Source organism: Ursus arctos, chromosome X (genome assembly GCF_023065955.2).
Source record: "Ursus arctos isolate Adak ecotype North America chromosome X, UrsArc2.0, whole genome shotgun sequence".
NCBI classification, from domain to species: domain Eukaryota; kingdom Metazoa; phylum Chordata; class Mammalia; order Carnivora; family Ursidae; genus Ursus; species Ursus arctos.
In genome coordinates, this window is record NC_079873.1 from 88,712,607 (window position 1) to 88,737,146 (window position 24,540).

At 35.2% G+C, this 24,540-nt stretch overlaps 1 pseudogene; it reads right to left on the minus strand.

Moving 5' to 3' along the window:
- Window positions 1-21,574: 21,574 nt before the first annotated feature.
- LOC113241206 (glyceraldehyde-3-phosphate dehydrogenase-like) lies at window positions 21,575-22,547 on the minus strand (annotated as a pseudogene).
- Window positions 22,548-24,540: the final 1,993 nt, after the last annotated feature.

Consider the following 24,540-nt stretch of genomic DNA (forward strand, 5'->3'; position numbering starts at 1 on the left):
AGGTCTTTCAGATTGATCTTGTGTCCCTTTAACATGCCTCCATTCTCGTGTATCTTGAGCACAATCTTGTTTTCTGGCACTATAAGATGCTTCAAGCCGCCTTCAGTTTCACTTGCTCCACCTTTAAAATCAGCCATTTCTTCAGTGAAATCTAGTTTCTTTCATTGGAAAGTGGTATTTAGAAACCAAGATCTATGCACAGGATATGCTTTACTACTGGGTTGTCACTGTTTCTAAGTCTTTTCAATAGACACAACTAGGAAATGTTTGTACTTATACTAACCCATGCTTATATCTTTTTAAAAACATGAGTTTAGTTCCCTGTCCCCTCTTTTCTTATTTAACATTTTACTCTCTGGTTTGGTTGTTTGGCTTTTTGTTTGGTTGCATTTGGTTTTGGTTTTAGTTTAGTTTTGTTTTTTTCCAATATTCTTTAAAACCCACCCATGCTATACAACTATAAGTATTTTCTACTTTCCTTTTTCCTCTTCCTTTTCTTTGATTTTTTAAATTTTTTATATATTTTTTAATGATTTTATTAATTTATTTGTCAGAGAGAGAGAGAGAGCACAAGCAGGGGGAGGGGCAGAGGGAGAGGAAGAAGTAGGCTCCCCACTGTGCAAGGAGCCCAATGTGGGACTTGATCCCAGGACCCTGAGATCATGAACTGAGCCAAACACAGGGGCTCAACCAAGTGAGCTACCCAGACGTCACATTCTTTGTTTTTTTTAGATGCATAATTTTAATTTTCTTGTAATACATAACATTTACAAATTAGTTTTTTACTTTCATCTTCACCTAGGTTTTAGTCTTATAACATACACTTATGTTTTTATTATTCAACATTAGTCCTTTTGCTAAAGTTATCACTGTCATCACTTGTCTAACAATTCATCATCTAGTAGATTTCTCAAGAAAGGCTAATGGGTGCAGAATTCCTTAAGTTCTTTTAAAAAATCTTTCCATTTATACTGAGGTATAATTGGCAAATAAAAATTGTATATACTTAAGGCATATAACATCATGGTTTGGTATATGTATTTATTATAAAATGATTGCCAGTCAAGCAAATTAACATATCTACTGCCTTTCATAATTACTTTTTTTTAAGTGGTAAGAAAACTTAAGATCCACTGTCTTAGTAAAGTTCAAGTATGCAATTCAGTATTATTTTTTCAAGATTTTATTTATTTATTTGACAGAGAGAGACAGCAAAAGAGAGCATGAGCATGGGGAGTGGCAGACAGAGGGAGAGGGAGAAGCAGACCCCCCACTGAGCAGGGAGCCAGACATGGGGCTCAATCCCAGAGCCCTGGGATGACCTGAGCTGAAGGCAGATGCTTAACCAACTGAGCCACCCAGGTGCCCCTTAATAACATTGATATTTAAAGGACACTTGGCTGGATATAAAATCCTTGATTCACACTTTATTAAATAGTTTAATGTTTTAAATAAACTTTATATTTTATGGGTGTTTTAAATTTGTAGAAAAATTAGGAAAATGGTATGGAGTTCCTATAAATCCCATATCCAGTTTCCTGTTATTACATCTTTCTGTACCATGGTATATTTGTCATGATTAATGAGCCAATATTGTTACATTATTATTAATAGAAACAAATACTTTATTTATATTTCCTTAATTTTATTTAACATTCTTTCTGTATTCTAGGATCACATCTAGAGTACCATATTACATTTAGTACTCTTGGTTGTGATAGTGTCTTAAACTTTTCTTGTTTTTGATGGCCTTGACAGTTTTCAGGAGTACTGGTCACGGATTTTGTAGAATGCCCCTCCATTTTCTCATGATTAGATTGAAATTATGGACTTGAGGGAGGAAGGCCATAAGAACTAAAATGCCATTCTCATCGTATCATATCAAGAGTACCTACTACAATATAACTAATAAGTCTGATGTCAACCTCAGCCACCTAGCTGAATTAATTTTTGTCATGGTTCTCCACTGGAATGTTACTCTTTTTTTTTTCTTTGTTGGAAAGAAGTAATTATGTGCAGTCCACACTCAGGAGGGGAGATTAAAGTCCATCTTTACACCCCCTCACAAAAATCTTGTGATTCATCTATTCAACCCTCCCCACAGTAAACCCATGGCAACCACTGATCTATTTATTATCTCTAGAATTTTGCTTGTATCCAGAATGTCATATAAATGGAGTCATATAGTATGTAGCCTTTTAAAGAGTGGTTTCTTTTACTTGGTAATGTGTACTTAAGATTCACCCATGTTTTTTTTTTTTTTTTTTTGTAGCTTCATGGCTCATTTCTTTTTATTGCTGAATAGTATTCTCTTATATAGATATAGCACAGTTTGTTTATCCATTCGTGTATTGAAGTAAAACTTGGATGCTTACAAGCTTTAGAAGTTTTGAATAAAGCTGCTATAAACATTTCTGTGTGGGTACTTGTATGGACATAAGTTTTCAAACCAGTTGAAACCTAGGATCATGATTGCTAGATCATATGATAAGACTATGTTTAGTTTAGTAATAAATTGTTGTCTTCCAAAGTGGTTCTATCATTCCATTTTGTATTCCCAATAGCAAAGAAGGAGATTTCCTGTTGCCTGTGTTTGTTCATTTTGAAAGCTTTTCATATTGTTAAGTGCTTGTTTTAATATATTTAATTCTTTTTGTAGTGTAGACTTGCAGTTTTATTGTTTTTCAAGGGTGTTTTTCAGGGTTGGTTTGCTCAGTTGAGTGAAATTTCATTCCCAATTTTGCAAATATTGCTCTATGGATATTACATTCCTCCTCCTTATTTTTATGACATTGGTGTGATTTACAAGATTCCTTGTTTAATGCTGCCCTTTATTGTCAGTCTAGCAAAGTCCAGTTTCTGCAGTAATGTTTTATTTCTCTGTTTTATTTTGTTTACTTTAATGGTAAAAGAGGGGTTTTGAGTGTTGTGCATGTTTGTTTTTAAGTTTATCTTATATTTTTCAGGACTTTAAATTTTCATTTATTTCTTATTTTTTCCCATTATCATCTAGTTGCCACAGGCTGATTTTTCCTTCCTTTTACCCTCTATTCTTCCCCAGAAGCTAAGACTGTAAAACTGTCCTCTCAAATTTTATAGATCTCTATATAGTGCCTCTGGCCCTTTAAATCAAACTTATTTTGAAATTTTCTACCTGTACTCATGCTCTGTTTTGCCTGGATACTTTATCACTGTGTTTAGATTTAGGGTTGGTTTAATCTTTTAGGTGCACATTCCAAATCACCCTTAGGACCCTTTGTTAGCACCAGTCCTCCTCACAGCTTTTCCCAGTCTGCATTTGCTCATTATAAAACTTTGTAGTGGGGCAGAGGTGTGAGGGAATGAGTGTGAGTAACTGTGTGCTAAGTATTGTTGATTTCACTTCGTTTCCCTCAGTCATTTTGAAGTTTCATTTTTCTGTCTTGAAGTAAGGCCGAGGTGTGATTTTGGTGTAAAATGTTCATAGTTCTGAAATTATTTCACATACTTAGGGGAGGAAATTTGGGGAGTTGATAACTACACTATCTGGAAGTTCCAGCTTCATCTACCTGTCTCTCAGACTGTTTCTTTTATTAATTTCCATTGCAGAGTATTAAATTTTTCAGGGATAATTATAAGATAAAGAATGCAATTTGGTAGTTGTGAGTGGAAGCCTTGGACTCAGGTTTGAATTATAGTTTTGGCTTTTCTGTTTATCTTGGGCAAATTATTTAACCTGTTTGAATCTCTTTTATAATGTTATTGTGAGGAATAATCAAAAATATAAGAAGTGCCAGGTGTAAAGCATGCCACCTATAAAAGTTTATTGAATATCAAATCTTAGTGGCAACACATCAATGTGAAAGTTACAGTTGGTCTTCGTGTCTTCTATTTTTGGATAATTTCTGCATTAAAAACTTACAAGCTCCATTTAGTAAATCCATCCATTACTAAAATATTGTATTAGAGTCCAACCTGCATATTACATTATAGATAGAAAACACAATAGACTTACGAACCATAGGAAACTTTGTATTTAAATTTAATATCACAGACTAAAATACAAAATAATAGTAATAATCAGCCAATACCATGAGCTTTAAAATCTGTCAGAACCTAGGTTTTTGGAGAGAGGAAGATGGCAGCAGAGTAGGAATATAGTAGGCTTACCTCATCCCACGAATACAATTATATCACTATCAAATCATCCTAAAAACCCCAGAAATCACCATGGGACTGACAGAACAAACTTCACAACTAAAGAGAAGGAAGAGGTCACATCAAAGAAGACAGGAAGTGCAGAGACATGGTTTAGGGGAGAAATAGGATCCTGGGTGCTGTGGAAGGGAGGGAGCTGTGGTTGTGAAGAAGGGAGAGAGAGAGAGAATGACAGGAACACACAGGGGAATACACAAGGAGAATGTTTACCTGTAACCATTGGCTTGGAAAACAAGAGGGGCTGAATTTCATAAGTTCTTGCAGCCTGCAGGACTTAAATCATGGCAGTGGGCTTGGCTGGGACAGAGCCAGGAGGGCACTGTGCTGCTCTTGGAGAGAAGGCAAGCCAACGACCCCAGGGGCATACAGTGTGGAAACAGCAATCAAAAGAGCACCTGGGGCACACAGTGGGAGTGTATTTGTTCTTCTTGGAGCATGTCCCTGAGAGGCAGCATTTAAGGAGACACTGCTCTAGGAACAAAGGAACTGGCCAGCAGCATTTCCCTCCCCTGCCCCTCTGCATAAACACAGAGCTGCCTTTGGGAATCAGCACAGTGGGACACTGGCTGCCTAACTTGCTTATAGGAAGTCCTACTCTGCTGCACTTGGATGGAACAGCCTTTTTCAGTCTTGCTTACCTTGGTCCCAGGGCAGTGGGCCCCTCCCAAAAAAGACCAACACAAACCTCTGCCCACAAGATGTCTTCCCACGAGAGTTTGCAGGGCCTCAGTTCTGGTGGAGGTAATGACAGGTCTCATTTTACAAGCAGACCAGAGCACACCTAATGAAAACTTACCTTATTCAGGCCAGAGACCAAACACTACTGACAGCAGGCAAGGAGAGCCTCTGCAGATGACTGGCCTGAAGAATACAACAACCAGAACACAGCAGCAATGGTCACAAAGCACATGCTGGAGGCACTCCCTGAAGCACAAAGCCCTGGGCACTATAGGACCTCTTCTTCATAAGGCCATTACTTTCAGGAGCAGGAGACATAAATGGCTTTTCTAATACCAGAAGAAGGCAGAGACTTGGTAAAATGAGAAGACAAGAGGAATTTATCCCAAATGAAATAACAGGATAAGGCCATGGCCAGATATCAAAGCAAAATAGATATAAGTAACATGCTTGATGGAGAATTTAAAGCAGTAATCATGAGGATACACACTGGGTTTGAGAAAAGAATTGAAGACATCTGTGAGACCCTCACCACAGAGATAAATGTACTAAAAAAAGTATCAATCAGAGATGAAGAGTGCAATAAATGAGATAAGAAAAATGCTTGATGCAGTGAAAAAGCAGGATGGAAGAAGCAGGAGAATGAATTAATGACCTAGAAGACAAATTAAGTTAACCAATGAAGCTGATCAAAAGAGTGAAAGAAGAAATATGGAACATGAATATAGACCTAAGGAACTCAGTGACTCCATCAAATAATAACATTCATATTATAGGAGTCACAGAAGAAAAGAGAAAAGGGACAGAAAATTATGTGAAGAAATAATTCTCTAAACTTCCCTAACCTGGAGAAGGAAACAGACATTTAGATTGAGGAGGCACAGAGAACTCCTATCAAAATCAACAAAAGCAGGCCCACACCAAGACATACTGTAATTATTTTGCAAATTATAACAATAAAGAAAAAGTCTTAAAGGCAACAAGACAAAAGCAGTCCCTAACTTACAAGGGAAAACCTATCAGGCTAGCAGATTTTTCAACTGAAACCTTGCAAGCCAGAAGGGAGTGGCATGATATATTCAAAGTGCTGAATGAGAAAAGTCTGCAGCCAAGAATCGTCTACCCAGCAAGGCTATCATTCAGAATAGAAGGAGAGTTACAGTTTCCCAGACAAACAAAAACTAAAGAAGTTCATAACCACTAACCCATCCCTGCAAGAAATATTAGAGGGGACTCTTTGAGTGGAAAGGAGAGACTGAAAGTGACAGTAGAAAGGTAGAAAACATAAAAGCAGTTAAAAGGAATATTTTTGTAAAAATCAGTCAAGGAATTCACAATATAAAAGGATATAAAACATAATGGTATACCTAAAACGTGGGTAGGAGAGGAGAAAAGAATGGGTTCAAACTTAAATGACCATCAACTTAATATAGACTGCTATTTGCAGAAGAGGTTATATACAAACCTAATGGTAACCATATATCAAAAAATACTAATCAACATGCAAAGAATGAATAGAAAGAAATCCAAATATATCACTAAAGAAAATCAGCAGAATGTGAAAGAGAGAAAGAAAAGATCAGAGAAAATCTCCAGAAACAACCATAAAACAAGTAATAAAATGACAATAAATACATATCCATCAATAATTACTGTGAATGTAAAAAGACTAAATGCTTCAATCAAAAGACATGGGGTATCAGAACAGATTAAAAAAAAAAAGCAAGACCCATCTATATGCCACCTACAAGAGATCCATCTTAGACCTAAAGACACCTGCAGATTAAATGTGAGGGGAGGGAGAAACATTTATCTTGCAAGTGGATGTCAAAAGAAAGTCAGAGTAGCAATACTTATATGGGACAAACTAGATTTGAAAACAATGACTGTAACAAAAGACGAAGCATGTCACTCTAATAATAAAGGAGATGATCCAACAAGAAGATATAATAATTATAAATATTTATGTACCCAAATATGGGAGTACCCAAATATATAAAACAATTAATAGCAAACATAAAAGAACTAATCAATAATAGTACAATAATTGTAGAGGACCTTAACCCCACTTATATCAATGGACAGATCATCTAAACAGAATTTCAACAAGGAAATAATGGCTTTGAATGACACACTGGAACAGATGGATTTAACATATATACTCAGAACATTCCATCCTAAAACAGCAGTATACACATTCTTTTCAAGTGCATATGGAGCATTCTCCAGAATAGATCACATATTAGCCCACAAAACAGGCCTCAACAAATACAAGAAGATTGAAGTCATACTATGCACCTTTTCCTACCACAACACTATGAAATTGGAAGTGAATCACAAGAAAAAAATGTGGAAAGACCAAAAATACATGGCAGTAAAACAACATGCTTCTATACAATGGATGGGTCAACCGGGAAATAAAAGAAGAAATAAAAAAATACATGGATACAAATGAAAATGAAAACACGACAGTCCAAAGCCTTTGGGATGCAGCAAAAGCGGTCTTAAGGGGGAAGTATATAGTAATACAGGCCCATGTCAAGAAGCAACAAAAATCTCAAATACACAACCTAACCTTACACCTAAAGGAACTATAAAAAGAAAAATAAACAAAGCCTGAAGTGAGCACAAGGAAGGAAACAATAAAGATTAGAGCAGAAATAAATTATATAGAAACTAAAAAAAACGGTAGAATAGATCAATGAAACCAGGAACTGGTTCTTTAGAAAAAATAATAAAACTGATAAATCTCTAGCCTGACTTATCAATAAAAAAAGAGAAAGGACCCAAATAAAGAAATAAAACCACAAATGAGAAAGGAGAAAAACAACCAACACCTCAGAAATACAAGCAATTATAAGAGAGTATTATGAAAAACTATATGCCAACACGCTGGAAAACTGAGAAGAAATGGATAAATTCCTAGGAACATATAAACTATCAAAACTGAAAAAGGAAGAAATAGAAAACTGGAAAAGACTGATAACTAGCAAAGAAATTGAATCAGTAATAAAAAAAAATTCCCAACAAACAAAAGTCCATGCCAGACAGCTTCACAGGCAAATTCTACCAAACATTTAGAGAAGCATTAATATCTTTGGGGTAAATACCTAGTAGTGCAATTATAATAAAAAAAATTATGTCTGCCTAGAGGCAATTTTTTAAAATACAGAAAATAAAGAAATGATCTCTCCTCTTTAAATAAATTAAGTAAGTAAGTAAGTAATAAGCATTAATAACTATTCTTCTCAAACTATTCCAAAAAATAGAAAAGGAAGAAAACCCAAATTCATTCTATGAGACCAGCATTACCCTGATGCCAAAGCCAGATAAAGACACCCTAATAAAGGAAAACTACAGGTCAATATCTGATGAATGTAGATGCAAAAATCCTCAACAAAATAAAAGCAAACCAAATTCAATGAACATTAAAAAATCATTCACCATGATCAAGTGTGATTTATTCCTGGGTTTCAAGGGTGGTTCAATATTCACAAATCAATCAATGAAATACATCACATTAACAAAAGAAAGGATAAGAACCATATGATCATTTCAATAGATATAGATAAAGCATTTGACAAAGTATATGTATTCATGATAATAACACTCAACAAACAAGGTTTAGAGAAAACATACCTCAACATAATAAAGGCCATCTCTGAAAAACCCACAGCTAATATCATCCTCAATGGGGAAAAACTCAGAGCTTTCTTCATTCAGGAACAAGACAGAGATATCAACTCTCACCACTGTTATTTAACGTAGTACTGGAAGTCCTAGCCACAGCAATTAGAGAACAAAAAGAAATAAAAAGGCATCCAAATTAGCAAGGAATAAGTAAACCTGTCACTATTTGCAGATGACATGATACTATACAAAGAAAACCCGAAAGACTCCACCAAGAACCTGCTAGAGCTAATAGATAAATTCAGGAAAGTTGCAGGATACAAAATCAACTTGCAGAAATCTGTTGGATTTCTATACACCAATAATGAAGCAGCAGAAAGAAAACTGAGGAATCAATGCCATTTACAATTGCACCAAAACCCATAAGGTACCTAGGAATAAACCTAACCAGACAGGTGAAATGGTTGTACTCTGAAAACTATAAAACGCTGATGAAAGAAATTGAAGATGACAGAAAGAAATGGAAAGACATTCCATGTTCATGGACTGTAAGAATAAATATTGTAAAAATGTCTATACTACCCAAAGCAATTCAGAGATTTAACGCAATCCTTGTCAAAAGACCAACAGCATATTTCACAGAGCTAGAACAAACGATTCTAAAATTTGTATGGAACCACAAAAAACTCCAAATAGCCAAGTAATCTTGAAAAAGAAAAAACAAAACAAAACAAACAAAAAAAAAACAAAGGTGGAGGCATCACAATTCCAGAATTTAAGCTATATTACAAAGCTATAATCATCAAGACAATATGGTACCAGCACAAAAACAGACACATAGATCCATGCAACAGAATAAAAATCCCCGGGGCGCCTGGGTGGCACAGTGGTTGAGCATCTGCCTTCGGCTCAGGGCGTGAATCTGGAGTTCTGGGATCGAGCCCCACATCAGGGTCTTCTGCTATGAGCCTGCTTCTTCCTCTCCCATTCCCCCTGCTTATGTTCCCTCTCTCGCTGGCTGTCTCTATTTCTGTTGAATAAATAAATAAAATCTTAAAAAAAAAAAGAATAAAAATCCCCGAAATGGACCCACAACTATATGTTCAACTAATCTTCAACAAAGCAAGAAAGAATATCCAATGGAAAAAAGATAGTCTCCTCAACAAATGGTGTTGGGAAAAGTGGACAGCAAGATGCAGAAGAATGAATCTGGACCACTTTCTTACACCATACACAAAAATAAATACAAATGGATTAAAGACCTAAATGGGAGACATGAAACCAGGGAAAGCCTAGAGGAGAACACAGGCAGTAACTTCTTTGACATTGGCTGTAGCAATTTCTTTCTAGATATGTCTCCTGAGGCAAGTGAAATAAAAGCAAAAATAAATTATTGGGACTTCATCAAAATAAAAAGTTTATGCACAGTGAAGGAAACAATCAACAAAATGGAAAGACAACCTACAGAATGGGAGAAGATATTTGCAAATGACATATCCAATAGAGGGTTAGTGTCCAAAATATATAAAGAACTTATAAAAGTCAACACCCCAAAACGGAATAATCCAATTAAAAAATGGACAGAAGACATGAATTGACATTTTTCCAAAGATGACATGCGGATAACTAAGGGACCCATGCAAAAATGCTCAACATCACTTATCATCAGGGAAATGCAAATCAAAACTACAATGAGATATCATCTCAGACCTGTCACAATGGCTAAAATCAACAACAGAAGAAACAACAGGTATTGGAGAGGATGTGGAGAATGAGGAACCCTCTTGCACTGTTGTTGGGAATGCAAAGTGGTGCAGCCACTCTAGAAAACAGTATGGAGTTTTTTCAAAAAGTTAAAAATACATCAGGCTATTGCACTACTGGGTATTTACCCAAAAAATACAAAAATACTCATTCAAAGAGATACATGCACTCTAATGTTTATAACAGCATTTACAACAGCCAAATTATTGTTCATTGATGAATGGATAAAGAAGAGGTGGTACACACACACACACACACACACGTATGTATGTATACACACACATACATATATATGTATACACACACAATGGAATATTACTCAGCCATAGAAAAGAATGAAATCTTGACATTTGTAATGATGTGAATGGAGCTAGAAAGCATTATGCTAGGGGAAATAACTCAGTCAGAGAAAGACAAACACAATAGGAGCCAAAGGGGAAAAAAGAGAGAAAAGGCAAACCAAGAAAGAGACTCTTAGCTATAGAGAACAAACTGGAGGTTACCAGAGGGGAGGTGGCTGGGGGGATGGATGAAATAGGTGATAGGGATTAAGGAGTGCTCTTGTTGTGCTGAGCACAGGTGATGTATGAAAGGGTTGAATACTATATTGTACACCTGAAACTAATATTACACTGTATGTTAACTACTGGAATTTAAGTAAAAACTTAAGAAAATATAAAGTTATCTAGCAAACAAAAAAACCAAGTTTTTTCTAGTAGGTGCTTAATTGGAAAAATAGATTATTGAGATAAAACATTCATTAATTTTTTTCATTTTATAACTCTGGAAACAATATTTACAGAAAAATTGACCAAGAGAAAATTTCAGAGCTTCTTATTTGACTAATGTCCTGGGAATGAAATTTCATGTGCATGGGTAAATTCATTCTTTTTTTCTGTCCTAGTCCATTTGAAACTACCATCATTTTACTCTACTGATTTTATTTAAATTATTATTCATGTAGTAAGGAAATAAGTAATGTTCTAATTCCACTATTTTGTTCTTGGTTCACTGATAATTTATCCATTAAAATATTTTTTCTCACAAATCCAAGCTTCGTAATTAATATGGCAGAATTTTAAATTGATCTAATAGTGATTTCATGAATATTTATTTTGGGCAAAAAATATAATGAGGTACAGTTGGAATTTCTAGTTAGAAGACGATATGATAAAAATTAAAAATCAGCTTTTGAACAATCTTTTTCTTTGAATTGAAATATGTTTTGATGGTTCCAAATAATATTTGAATTGAAAAATTCCTATCTTTTGGGAATTTAAATTTTATGAATGGTGGTTTTTTTCAGTCTACTTGAAACATAATTTTTTATGGATATACAAGCCACTTAAGAACATAGAATTTTATAAGAATACCAATATGTAGTTTCTGAAAAGAAAAAAATCAGGTATTTACATTTGGCTGTATTTGCACAAATGTATTAAATTATGAATCAAAACATCAAAGTTTTATAGCATAGTCCACCATAAAGTTTGACTGACGTATCTGGTATGTTTTATATAAATCAAACTGGCACTACCAAATGTTTATGACCCCAAGTTAAGGCTTTATTGTCTGCCCCACGTAGGTACAACAAAGTACTCAGATGTGATGTGTAGCTGCTGTCTGCAGGTTTTAAAGATAAATACCTAGATTCAGAACTTTAGTAGAGACTAGCAGAACATTTAAACATGTTTATTTTTTCAAAAGATACATTAATAAGCATTCTGTTTTATTTTGTTCCCTAAAGAAAATATTTTCTCTCTAAGCTAGGGGAACTAAATAACTGCAAGATTTAGCTAAAAATATGCCACTGTGTCCAATAGAACTACTGCATAAAAGCAGATATATATTCATTAAATATAGCAGAAAATCATATTCATTAGTCTGAATATATCATGAATGAACTACCTTATCCAAAGCAAATAAAGGTTTTTCTGCAATTTATAACATGCAAAATTATGTTGGTGCTCATTAACAAGATACCAATTTCAGCTTGGCCGCTGACTTAAGATCCCACTAATACAGTTAAGGTTTTGACTTTTTATCATATCTTGCCCTAGCATGAAATTTTAAAAATTCTGCATTTTTTGTAGCCTGAACTTGCACTATGGAAAGCTGAATGTCCATTATTGAATGCCAACATTTTTGGTTAAATAGATGCTATGTGTAAAAATAGAAGCTACATAGCACTGGTTACAATTTTAATTTTTTCTTTGTTTTTCTTTTATGGTCTCTGAACATTGATGACATTTTTGGAAAAATTACCAAAGGTACAAGCCAATTCTCTTTAGAATATCTCTGAATCCCCTCATAGCCTAACCCAGTCAACAGAGTACTCTAAATCTTGATTCAAATGTTCACTAATAATTGATGTGACTACAACCAAAATATATTTTGAACCTAATAAGGAGTAAAGTATACCTTCTAACTTGATTTTCCCCTACCTATGAAGTAACAGGTGGTTCAGTGCCTAATAACTGATTTTGGGCCAGGAGGTCTTATTTTGGATTTCACAGATCCTGGGTTTTTGCTAATTAAATTCAACTGGTATGTGAATTTGGCTACGGAAAATTACGTCTCTTTTTTCCCCATCCCCCCAAGTTAGCTTTTCCTTTGATTTTGAAAGTAGGTAAAAGACCGCTGTAATAAAAAGACCTTACCTGTGGCTTTGTCAGCAATAGACAACACAGATAATTCCATGTCACATAAAATGTTATAATTGTATTGAAATAAAATTTGAGCTCATCTTACTTCAAATTTATGATAATTTTTAGATCTGATAATCTTGTTATCAAATATGTTAAAATGAAGAAAATATATTACTGTATAATATAAATTTAAAGATACTTTGATAACTGTATTTCAATATAACTGTTTTTTCATTTGTAAATGAGTATATTAAAAGTACCTACTTCAACTGGTTATTCTAAGGATAACTAGGTTAATATATATAAAGTGCTTAGGATAGTATCTGAGAAACAGTATATGCTATTGTTACCCGTTCTTAGAGATTTTGTAATTCTCCTGGACATACAGAACATGCTTCCATGAAAGTTACACATATGAGACAGGTTGTAATGTGTACCAAAACGAATAGAAATGATAATTATTTTAGGAATCCAAAGAAAGGGAGAAATTAGTTTTCTAGCATTCTTCTAGGATGGTCATGAAGGAGAGATTGGGTTCAGCTGGGTTTGATGGAGGAGCCCCCCAGTGTCCTCAAACTCATGAAGGTTGATTTACTATCCTGTATATGTGCATTGGTGAGTGTAAGCAATGGCTCTGGAATGGATTTTAGGGCCACTTGTGGGGGGGGGGCTTGAGATGGTATACAAAAAGATGAATTGCTTCTTTGACAGTCTCAAATTTTGCCTATGTGATTACTGCTGGTGCTATTACGGAAAACTGATATAGTTCCATAGGAGAACAAGAAAAGTAGTGTGGTGGGGTATGGAAAACATGGTTTCCTGAATCAGTTGTGCATGGCTTTAAATCCTGCCTCTGCAGCTTTTGGAAAATTTCTTAAATTCTCTAAGTTTTTTCACGTGAAATTCTGTTTGCTCATTCATTAAGCAAATGTTTATCACTTTATTTTGTGCCAGGTACCATGCTAGGTTCTGATGATAAGGCAAACAAGATACATAAATCCTCATGGAATTTAAAATCCCTAAAATGAGAAAATTATACCTACCTCGTAGGGTTGTGTTGGAGATTAGGAATATTATGAATTCTTTTCGTAATATTGTGAAATGTAAAGAAAGCAATATATTTAAACTCTGTGGCACCACACCTGACCTATGGTAGGTTCCCAATAAATGGTAGCTGGTTTGACTAGTATAAACTCTGAAAAGTATTCAGGTGAGTTTAATACGCAGCCAGGTTTGACAACCACTGATCTGGAGCCGTAGTTCTCAAGCTTGGCTGCATGTTGGAATCACCTGGGGAGATTACCGATCATGGGCCCCACTCCCCAGAAATTCCTGTTTATTTGATCTCAAGTGTGGCCAGGAAGTTGGGATTTTAAAAGCTCCTCAGTGATTAGAATTTGCAGCCAAGGTGGAGAACAACTGAGAAAATACCAAGCATCCAAATATGCTAAATATAAAGAATTTGACTTTTTATTTTCACTCTGTTCTAAATTTTTGACGATAGCATTCATTAGAGATTTTGGCAAATGCAACTTTACAAGGACAAGACTCCTTATATGACGTAAAATTGGAGAAAGTAAGAAACATGAAAACATTCATTTATCACGTTTTTTTATAGCATTACAATCAAAGAAAACGTGGAGCCAGGCTTGAAGAGCAGCACTGGAGGACATCTACTTATTTACACTGTAACAGGAATTAAGGTGAGTGTGTTACGTCATTGTGTACGATCCTTGCCATTATCATGTCAGCATTATTTATTGGGTTTTACAGCCAGAAACTAAGAAAGTATGTGTGTGTTTAGATTTGAGTAAAGACGTTTATGAAAAATGACTTGACCATGGTAATGAACCTATAATGTCTTAAAGCCTTGGTTTAAAACCAATTCTGCTAGGCTCCAAAACATATATGCTTAATTACTTTATACTGTCTCATAAAGAGATAACCCTGTTCCTGTATTTTAGGAGTCTTTCCTTGCTTTGACCAAGAAATACTCCCTCATGCTCTTGGCTGTCATTTGGCTTTGGATTTGTTGCTTTTCTAGGTTCCCGATGTTTATGTATGCTATCATCGTGGCTCTCAACTTAGTAGTGACCTGCAACTTTATGTGACAATTTGAATCTGTTTCAACACTTGCATGATGGTAAATACAGTGGTTGTATATTACATATGAGAAACCTGAGGCTTACAAGTTAAGTAACTTGCCATAGGTAACAACTAGTTAGTATTGAAGCCAGTACCAGAATTCAGGAATACCAAAGTGCCTTCCTTCAACCACTACAAGGTAACGCTGCAACTATTCCACCCTGCTCCCCTTTCACTATCATTTACCATCCCCCTCCCAGACACCCAACAACTATCTGCAACAGAACCACACATGGGGGGGGGATGGAACTCCCCATCAAGGCCTCAGCTACTTAGGAGAAACTAAAGCCCATCAGTTTAAGATCACATGAAAATTAAAGTTAACTTGATAAGGAAGCATTGATCCTGATCTTAAAAGGGATAGCTGATCCAAAGAAAGGAAATAGTGCTATGCCACTCATTTTGTGCCTCAAGTAAGAAAAAGGCTTAATACAATTTGTTAAATGAGTTGAGTTTTAGAAGTTTCATTCCAGAGGTGACTAAATAAAGGGGGGAAATGGTTTTGAGCTTAAATGTATAAGTTGCTATTATTTAGAACATTAATTTACATTTGCTACTTTATTCTCTAATAAAAGTAATAAAATAAGCATATGTGTAATGCAACAAATCCCTTTTGGTAGATACACATTTTTTCTTTTAGGACTTCTCAGTGACTTTAATGTGCTAGTGCACATGTTGATTTCCCAAAAGGAGAAGATATTATGCAACATTTCCCAAGTTTATTTGACCATTTAACCATTTGTTTACAGGGTATCTCATAAACACAGAAGAGAAAATGTTGCTTTAGATATTTTAATGAATAATGAAGGTTTGGGGAATTTGTATTGATGCTGAATTAAAGGAAAAGAAAGGAAGTAGAATCGTAGCAAGACTTACTTAGCCTGCTCCTCTCTAATCTGAAACAGCTATTTTAATGGCTTTGAGGGACATTAAAATATTCTTTTTTGGTCAGGGCTGATCTGTATAAGAGCCAGATTACAGGTCCATACGGAATAGACACAACACAGGAATGAAAAGCACCATGGGACTTCATCTCAAAAGAATGGAAGGAGCATTTCTAAATACAGATTTCTTTTTTCCTTTTTCTTTAATCATTGAATGATTCAATTTACACAATGAGCAAGTTAGAAAAAAACTAATCTACTGTTGATAGAAGTTAGAGTAGTAGTAGTTACCTCTGTGCGTTAAGTATTGACTGGGAAGGACACAAAGGGAACTTCTAGGTGATGAAAATGTCCTATATCTTGATCTAGGTGAAGATTATGTGTATAAGCAACTTGACACATTTTTTACACACAGACATATATATATAAACTTATATTTATAAATGCATATATGTAAAAATGTATCAAGATGTTTACTGAAGATGAGTATACATTATAAGATGTAACATTTACACCAGTAAAAAGTAAAGTTTAAAAACTTGGATAAGTATGTATATATACCTGTCTACATTTTTTCTTGCCTACTCAATACAGATTTCTTTTTTTTTTTAAGATTTTATTTGAGAGAGAGAGTGTGAGAGAGAGAGCATGGGGGGAGGGTCAGAGGAAGAAGCCAGACTCTATGCTGAGTGGGGAGCCTAATGTGAGACTTGATCCTGGGACTTCAGGATCATGACCTGAGCTGAAGGCAGATGCTTAACCCACTGAGCCACACAGGTGCCCTGAATAAAGATTTCTCTTTTTTTTTTTAAGATTTTATTTATTTATTTGACAGAGAAAGAGAGAGAGAGCACAAGAAGGGGGAGTGGCAGGCAGAGGGAGAAGCAGGCTCCCGGCTAAGCAGGGAGCTAGATGTAGAACTCGATGCCAGGACCCTGGGATCATGACCTGAGCCAAAGGCAGACAGACACTTAACTGACTGAGCCACCCAGGCATCCCTTAATACAGATTTCTTAATAGAAATTTCTTAATACAGATATGTAAAGGGAGCTCTGCACTGCCCTGGCAACCATATCAGCACAAAGAATGGAAGAATGAGTGCACATTCATAAGTAATATTTACATGTTAGCACATATATTTGCCATTTACTGTTAGAGGGTAGCATACCAAAGGAACAATGGGCAGTGGGAACAGTCTGCCTCAGTGAGGAAGATGTTTTCACTGAGGTTATTTGTAATTGCTGGTGCGTGGTGCTACTTAAAAAAAAAAAAAAAGAAACCTTTCAGGAATGTTATTATTTTTAAATTCTCTAAAAACAATGCACCCCCTTAGTGCCTGCACCTGGAGTAAACGACTTCCACTAGCCTATACTTGGTATCTCACTGCTATTAGAAGTTGTCTTTAAATAAATCCCCACTTAAGACATTGAATTGCGAACAAACTCACATAATAATGATTCATTCGTATGTCTTTGGAAACATCTAAAACCAATTTCTGTCAATACCCAACATTTTCACATATGCTACGATTTATTCAAAACTAAAAAAAATATAGAAAAAATTCAGTAGAACTTCTAAAAAAGTGGCAGGAATGTGACCAAAGACGTGAGTAGTTATAAACCTTGGAATGCTTATTTTGAAATTCACTCAATAAACCTATCAAAATCAAGTGCCCTGGAAATTTTAGTTGTATAAATTTACCCCCACATGATCATCTTCTTCATTATAGTAACACTTAAGTTGATTATAACCTGCATCTCTTATTTCTTGTATTTTGAATGTACAACATATTTAAAGTGGACCAAAATGATATCTCTAGCCAGACACCAAATTAAAAGGGCCATTTTAATTTCACTCTCTAAGATTTCTATTTCTGCCTCTTCTCTCCTACAACCCTAATTCTGCTTGGAGACCTTATATTTCTTTCTCTCTCCAGAAGTTTTCACTGGCTTTGTGTTATGCCCTCCGGTCTCTGATCCAAAATTACTTTTGCCCCTATGAGTACACCCTCTTTGTGTCTCAGAAAGAAACGACACAGTATAAGCTTATTACTTCTTTTATCTGCTGAAAACTGGGGGAAAAAAACCCTCAAGGCCTGTTAGAGAAATAGAGGGTTCAAAAGTCTTTCAGCAATATAGCACACAATCCAGTATGTGAAGAGGACAGTAGTGGTGCTTTACTAGAGGTAGTGGAAATGTAGAAAATATAATTGATAAATAATGATGGGATCAAGGCCAATGTTTGCTAAAGACAAAAATTTATTTGTATTCTGCATTTCGTTTCTTGAGTTGCTATTAAAAGAATGAAAAAAATCCATCTGGTCTATTTAGTTCTGATATTAATATACTATTCTCTAAAAGATCAATATTATAATAATTATTTATAAAATAGAATACTCCAGAAACGTATCAAGTTAAGGAATTTGGCATTTAAAAAATCTTAAACCCAACTTCCAACAGTATACAAAAATTAAGGTATATTAGAAACTGATAATTATACTTTCAGAATCTAGATGCAATTGACATGGGTATGCTATTTGGAAAATAGGATTCCTGTCTCACATCCTTCTGTTTTCCAAATAGTATTACCTATGTCAATTGCATCTAGAATCTGAAAGTATAATTATAAACTACTAAATTACCACACACACGCAAGAGAGGTATCATTATTTAAAATAAGTCAATAAAAATGATAAAATGTCGCTATTAAAAAACACAAATAATCACTTGTTGAAAGAAGACTGAACTGAGAAAGTGTATTTCTACACATTCTGTCAGGAACCAGCTATGCGACCTTGGGCAAGTCTCTTTGCTCTGGCTTTTGAATTTCTTATCTATAAATGAAAGCATTTGACTAGATCATCTTTAAAGTCATTTTCAGCTCTTACAACAAATGTTAGTGAGGATGTGGAGAAAGGAGAACCCTCTTATACTGTTGGTGGGAATGCAAGCTGGTACAGCCACTTTGGAAAACAATATGTAGTTTCCTCAAGACATTAAAAATAGAGCTACCCTAGGACCCAGCAATTCCCCTACTAGGTATTTACCCAAAGATACAGATGTAGGGAAAAGAAAGGGCATATGCATCCCAATGTTCATAGCAGCAATGTCCACAATAGCCAAACTGTGGAAGGAGCTGAGATGTTCTTCAACAGATGAATGGATGAAGAAGATGTGGTTCATAGATACAATGGAATATTACTCAGCCATCAGAAAGGATGAATACCCACCATTTGCATCAACATGGATGGAACTGGAGGGGATTATGCTAAGTGAAATAAGTCAAGCACAGAAATACAATTATCATATGGTTTCATTATATGTAGAACATAAGGAATAGCATGGAGGATATTAAGAGAATGAAGGAAAAAAACGAAAGGGGGGAAATCAGAGGGGGAGATGAAGCATGAGAAACTATCAACTCCAGGAAACAAACTGAGGGTTTCAGAGGGAAGGGGGATGGGGAAATGGGGTAGGCTGGTGATGGGTATTAAGGAGGGCATGTGTTGTGATGAGCACTGGGTGTTATACACAACTATTGAATCATTGAATACTACATCAAAAACTAATGATGTACTATATGGTGGCTAACCGAACATAAAAAAAAGAAATATAGGCCTAATGTAAAGGTGATTTTAGATGGTCCCCTCAGAGAACAAGCCCTTTTCCTGGTGCAGTGACTTGGACAGTTCAAGCGGCTTCCATGATGTTTCCCTAGTTCTTGGGCTCACAGATGGGTGTCTTAAAAAAAATTGTAAGGAGCTATTTGTTAATAAATTTAGGCTTAAACTTCAAAAAACTAAAATATATAATTTGTAATGTGATCACTGTTTGACCTGTAACACCTCATTTATGAAGAGTCAACTGTTTTCTGTTTCTTCAAAGATAATTTTTCACCTTAAAATTTTCCATGCTATCCATGGAAATTTTTTTAGCTTTTTAGGCATTTTATTAATGAACTTCTGGTATCATTCTAACATATAGATAACAGTGTTTAGGTTAATTCTCTAGGATACATGATAGTATTAATAGGAACAAGAATATTAACAAAATTCCTAGGAGTTAATCATTTACATCTCAGTTTGAACTATGGTACACTACATTCAATTTTCTGGTTAAAAGACCACCACCTCCTTCCATCTCGGACTACTGCCAGTCAATTTCATATATTCAGTTCTGAAACTTTACAAGAGACACAAAGCTAGCCTAACCATAAATTTTTTTGTCCTTAGACGTAGCATGGTTTAGTTCTTCATACCAGGCACCTCGATAATTACTGATACCTGGCTTAAGTGTGCTTCAATTTGGAATTTACATCAGACTCAAAATTTTCTTTATTAGCTCTTAACTTTTTTTTAAGGTAGGCCTTTCTCATTTACTTGTAGGAGAAGTATATTTTATCAAAATTTTGTCAATATGAACATGTATATTAGAAATATTTCTCTTCCTAGATTTGGCTTGATGTAGCAAATGTTTACTGAAGATCTCCAAAAGCCGGAGGAAGCTCCAGTGCTAAATATAAGTATTTGCTATGGCTGCATTTTTTTCTCTATATACATTATATTAAGTGAAAACTTAAGTTTCAGTTGTTTTCTATAATGTGAACATCAATGTTAGGAATCACAATTGTCCCACCCATCCAATCACATTTAGAGTACTAACTTTGTTATTTCTACATATCTTGATGATTTTGAAGTGGAAACTTCATTCAAAGAATCACATCTTAATAGCTTCTAAAGGGTAGTATTTGAATTTACTGGTAATTTTTTATTTATAGAAGAATATGCTTAGAAAACATCTTGAAGCTATTAATAACTCCTCTTCAATTAGAAGTCATAGATTAGAATTCTGTGAGTATACTTGTCAAATGATTTCTCTCCTTCTGAGAATAGTAGTATGTAGAAACAGAAACCCAAACCAAATAAATAAAATGTGAATGTTTCACTGAATTTCAGAGATAGAAAAAAATTGATGTTTATTGGCTCCAATTCTATATGTTCTAGGCAATATGCTACTCTAGATAAATGAAAATGACTTCTTTTGCAGATCTAGGCTTTGAGATTTTTCCTAGTCAAGCAGGATAAGATATATAAGTAGAAATACACATACACACATATACACACACAAACACACGCACAGACACACACCCCTTATAGGTTATTGGAATCAAATTATGATTCTACTCTTGGATCTGTAATTTTCCAACTTCAGATAACTTAACTCATCATTAGTTTTCTAATCTTTAAAATGGAGACAATGAATGATACCTGGTTCACTGGGTTATCATAAAAAGTAAACTAAAGAATATGGATAGCAGAGTGAAAATACATAATTTAAACCGTTGGTAACAGAATTCCTCTTATAAAAGGAACTGTATTTAGAAAAAGTAAAACTATTTAGGCTGGGTATAGTATACTTTATTGATGGTACCTGACAAAGTAGGGCTCCTTAAGCTCTTCTGATTTGTGGGTCTGAGATGGAAACTGTCAAAGTCAGGATATCCCCAGTGTGTTGGGGGGATTGAGTTGAGTCAAGAACTCCCCAGCAGCTGAGGGCCTCTCCAGTGCTCTCACTGGGGCTGGTGGTCCAGAGAGTTCTTACTTTTTAGAGACTATGTGGACAATAAGATTCACCTGTTGCCGTAGCCAGATTTATTGTCATTCCACAAAATAAGCTTGAAAAAGTGGTTGTTGAGGGCAATGCTGCTCCAGAATCTGAAGTGGAAAAGTGGGTGTCACTCTTAAAGTTGCAGGAGACAGCCTAGTCCTCAGTGTGGTCCAGGATGCTCTTTAGGGAGCCCTCTGATACCTGTCTCACCACCTTCTTGATGTCACTATATTTGGCAGCTTTCTCTAGGCAACAGGTCAGATTCAAGTTTGACACATTGGGGGTGAGGACACAGAAGGCCATACAAGTGAGATTCCCATTCAGCTTGGGGATGACCTTGCCCACAGCCTTAGTAGTGGCAGTAGAAACAGGGATGGTGTTCTGGGCATCCCTTTGATCATCATGCCACAGCTTCCCAGAGGGGTCATCCACGGTTTTTTTGGTGGTAGTGATGGCATGGATTGTGGTCATCAGTCCCTCCACAATATAGTTTTCATGGATGACCCTGGCTGGGCAAGGGCAAGCAGGTGGTGGTAGTACAAGAAGCATTGCGGTCATTCTTGAGGGAGTTTCATTCTTCTCATGGTTCACACCCCTCACAACCATGGGGCATCAGCAGAAGGGACAGGGATGATGACCCTTTGGCTCCACCCTTCAAGTGAGCCCCCCAGCCTTCTCCAAGGTAGTGAAGACACGAGTGGACTCTGCAACATATTGAGCACCAGCATTACCCCCATTTGATGTTGGCAGGATCTTGCTCCTGGAAAATAGAGATGGACTTTCCATTGATGACAAGCCTCCCATTTTCAGCCTTGACTGTGCCACTGAACTTGCCATGCTAAAAATTACAGTAACATGTAGACCATATAGTTGAGGTCATTGGTGGTGACAGTATCCACTCCATCAGAATTAAAAGCAGTCTTGGTGACTAGGTGTCCAATATGGCCAAATCCATTTACTCTTTCACCATTACGTCTCAGGGATACAGCTGGCATTGCACAAGAAGATATAGCTGTCTGTTGAACAGGGAGGAAATGGAGCCTAAATTATTTATTTAGCTATGGAAGACAAGGTCCTGAAACCATGATTTAGAAAAAGACAGTAAGAAATAATTAACTCCTCTGCTTGAGAAATGAATAGATTTCTTAGTCATGAAGAGAAAGAAGAGAGAGAGATAATCAATTGAAATTATGGAAGTCCGAACTATGAATAAATAAGTGGCTGGAAATGTTCAGTATCGGGATGGCCAAAATGCTTAAGAACACAAATAACTAATTTTAATTTCTTGGTATTCTTGAAATGTAAAATTCTTCTACCTGCTCAAACCTTTAGTAAAGTAAGTGACACACACAAATGTCTTTTGTAAATAGTTCCTATAAATGGTTTAGTACAAAGAAGAGAACGTTGGTATGATATTAGAGAATAAGATTCTGACATCGGTGAAAGGAGGGACCTAGAGCCAAAAGTGAAGAAGTCCATAGAAGAGCAGGAATCTTGAGGAGAGCACTGGGCTCCAAAGAATGAGTAACACATGCTTTAATTAATATGTCTAAATGTCAAAAGCCAGAGTTACCTCTGCCAATATTTGGATTACTTGTATAATTAATCTTTATAGGGGCATATATTAAGTGCTCAGTAAATATCAACTATTATTGTATAAATTGTAAATAAATGTTGGATTGTATTCTAGGAATTATTGAACTGAAATGAGAAAAAAGACGAGGACAGTTTCAAATAGTACCTTCTGTTTACCCCATAGTTGAAATTAGTTGCTCCCTCCTTGATACTTCCAAAGGAAATTTCATATGCATGGCTGCCTCCTTCAGAACACATTAAGTTTCTTGAAGGTAGAGGACATTCAATATTAATTGCTAGATTGCTATTGCTCACTGCAAAATCTGGCCTGCAATAGTCAAATGAAACACCGTGACCAAATGTTTAGAATGAAATTCAACATGAAAAGACAGAGAAAACCTAGAAATGCAGTGATATGAATATATATTTATATTATATGATCTTCTGCCCCTTATGGCAACATTGACAGTCACTTTTATTATTTTTATTTTAGGGTCACCATTTTATTTATGCCTTCGAACTTTCTTCATCTTAGATGAGTAAACGTGATATTTTAATTTTGTCCATTTTATATTTCATTTATGTTGCTTAAAGCCTTGTTTCAGTGGTTGTTTCAGTATTCCAATTGACTCTTTTCAATATTGAAGTGCCATTTTAGCTTGACTGTCAGAGAAAGTTAAAATAAATACATATATTGAGAATATGCAGGAAGTGATTTATAACTATTTCAAGTCTTGCTTTTCATGTGTTTGGACTAATAAAATAAATTATCAAGGTAATACAAAAATCTTCCAACAAAGAGAAACTCGAGACCAGATGGCTTTACTAGTGAATTCTTCCAAAAGTTTAAAAAAAGAATTAATACCAATCCTTTTCAAAATTTTCCAAAAAATGTAAAAGGAGAGAACACTTCCAAACTTATTTGATGAGACCAGAATTACCTTGATACCAAAGCCAGATAAAGACACTGCAAGGAAAAAAAAATAAGCTACGGTCCAATAATCCTGATGAATATTAATGCAAAAGTCTTCAACAAAATACTAGCAAACCAAATTCAACAGCATATTAAAATAATCATATACCATGACCAAGTGGGATTTACCTGTTATGCAAGAAGATTCAACATATACAAATCAATCAATGTGATATAACACATTAACAAAACAAACAATAAAAATCACATGACCATCTCAGTAGAAAAAAATCATTTGACAAAATTCAATAGCTTTTCATGATGAAAACACTTAAACTACTTATAAAAGGAAATTGCCTCAACATAATAATGATAATATATGAAAAGCTTATAGCTAATTTATACTCAATAGTGAAAGACTAAAAACTTTTCCTGTAAAACCAGAAACAAGCCAGGAATGCCCACTCTTACCATCTTTTTTTTTTTTAAGATTTTATTTA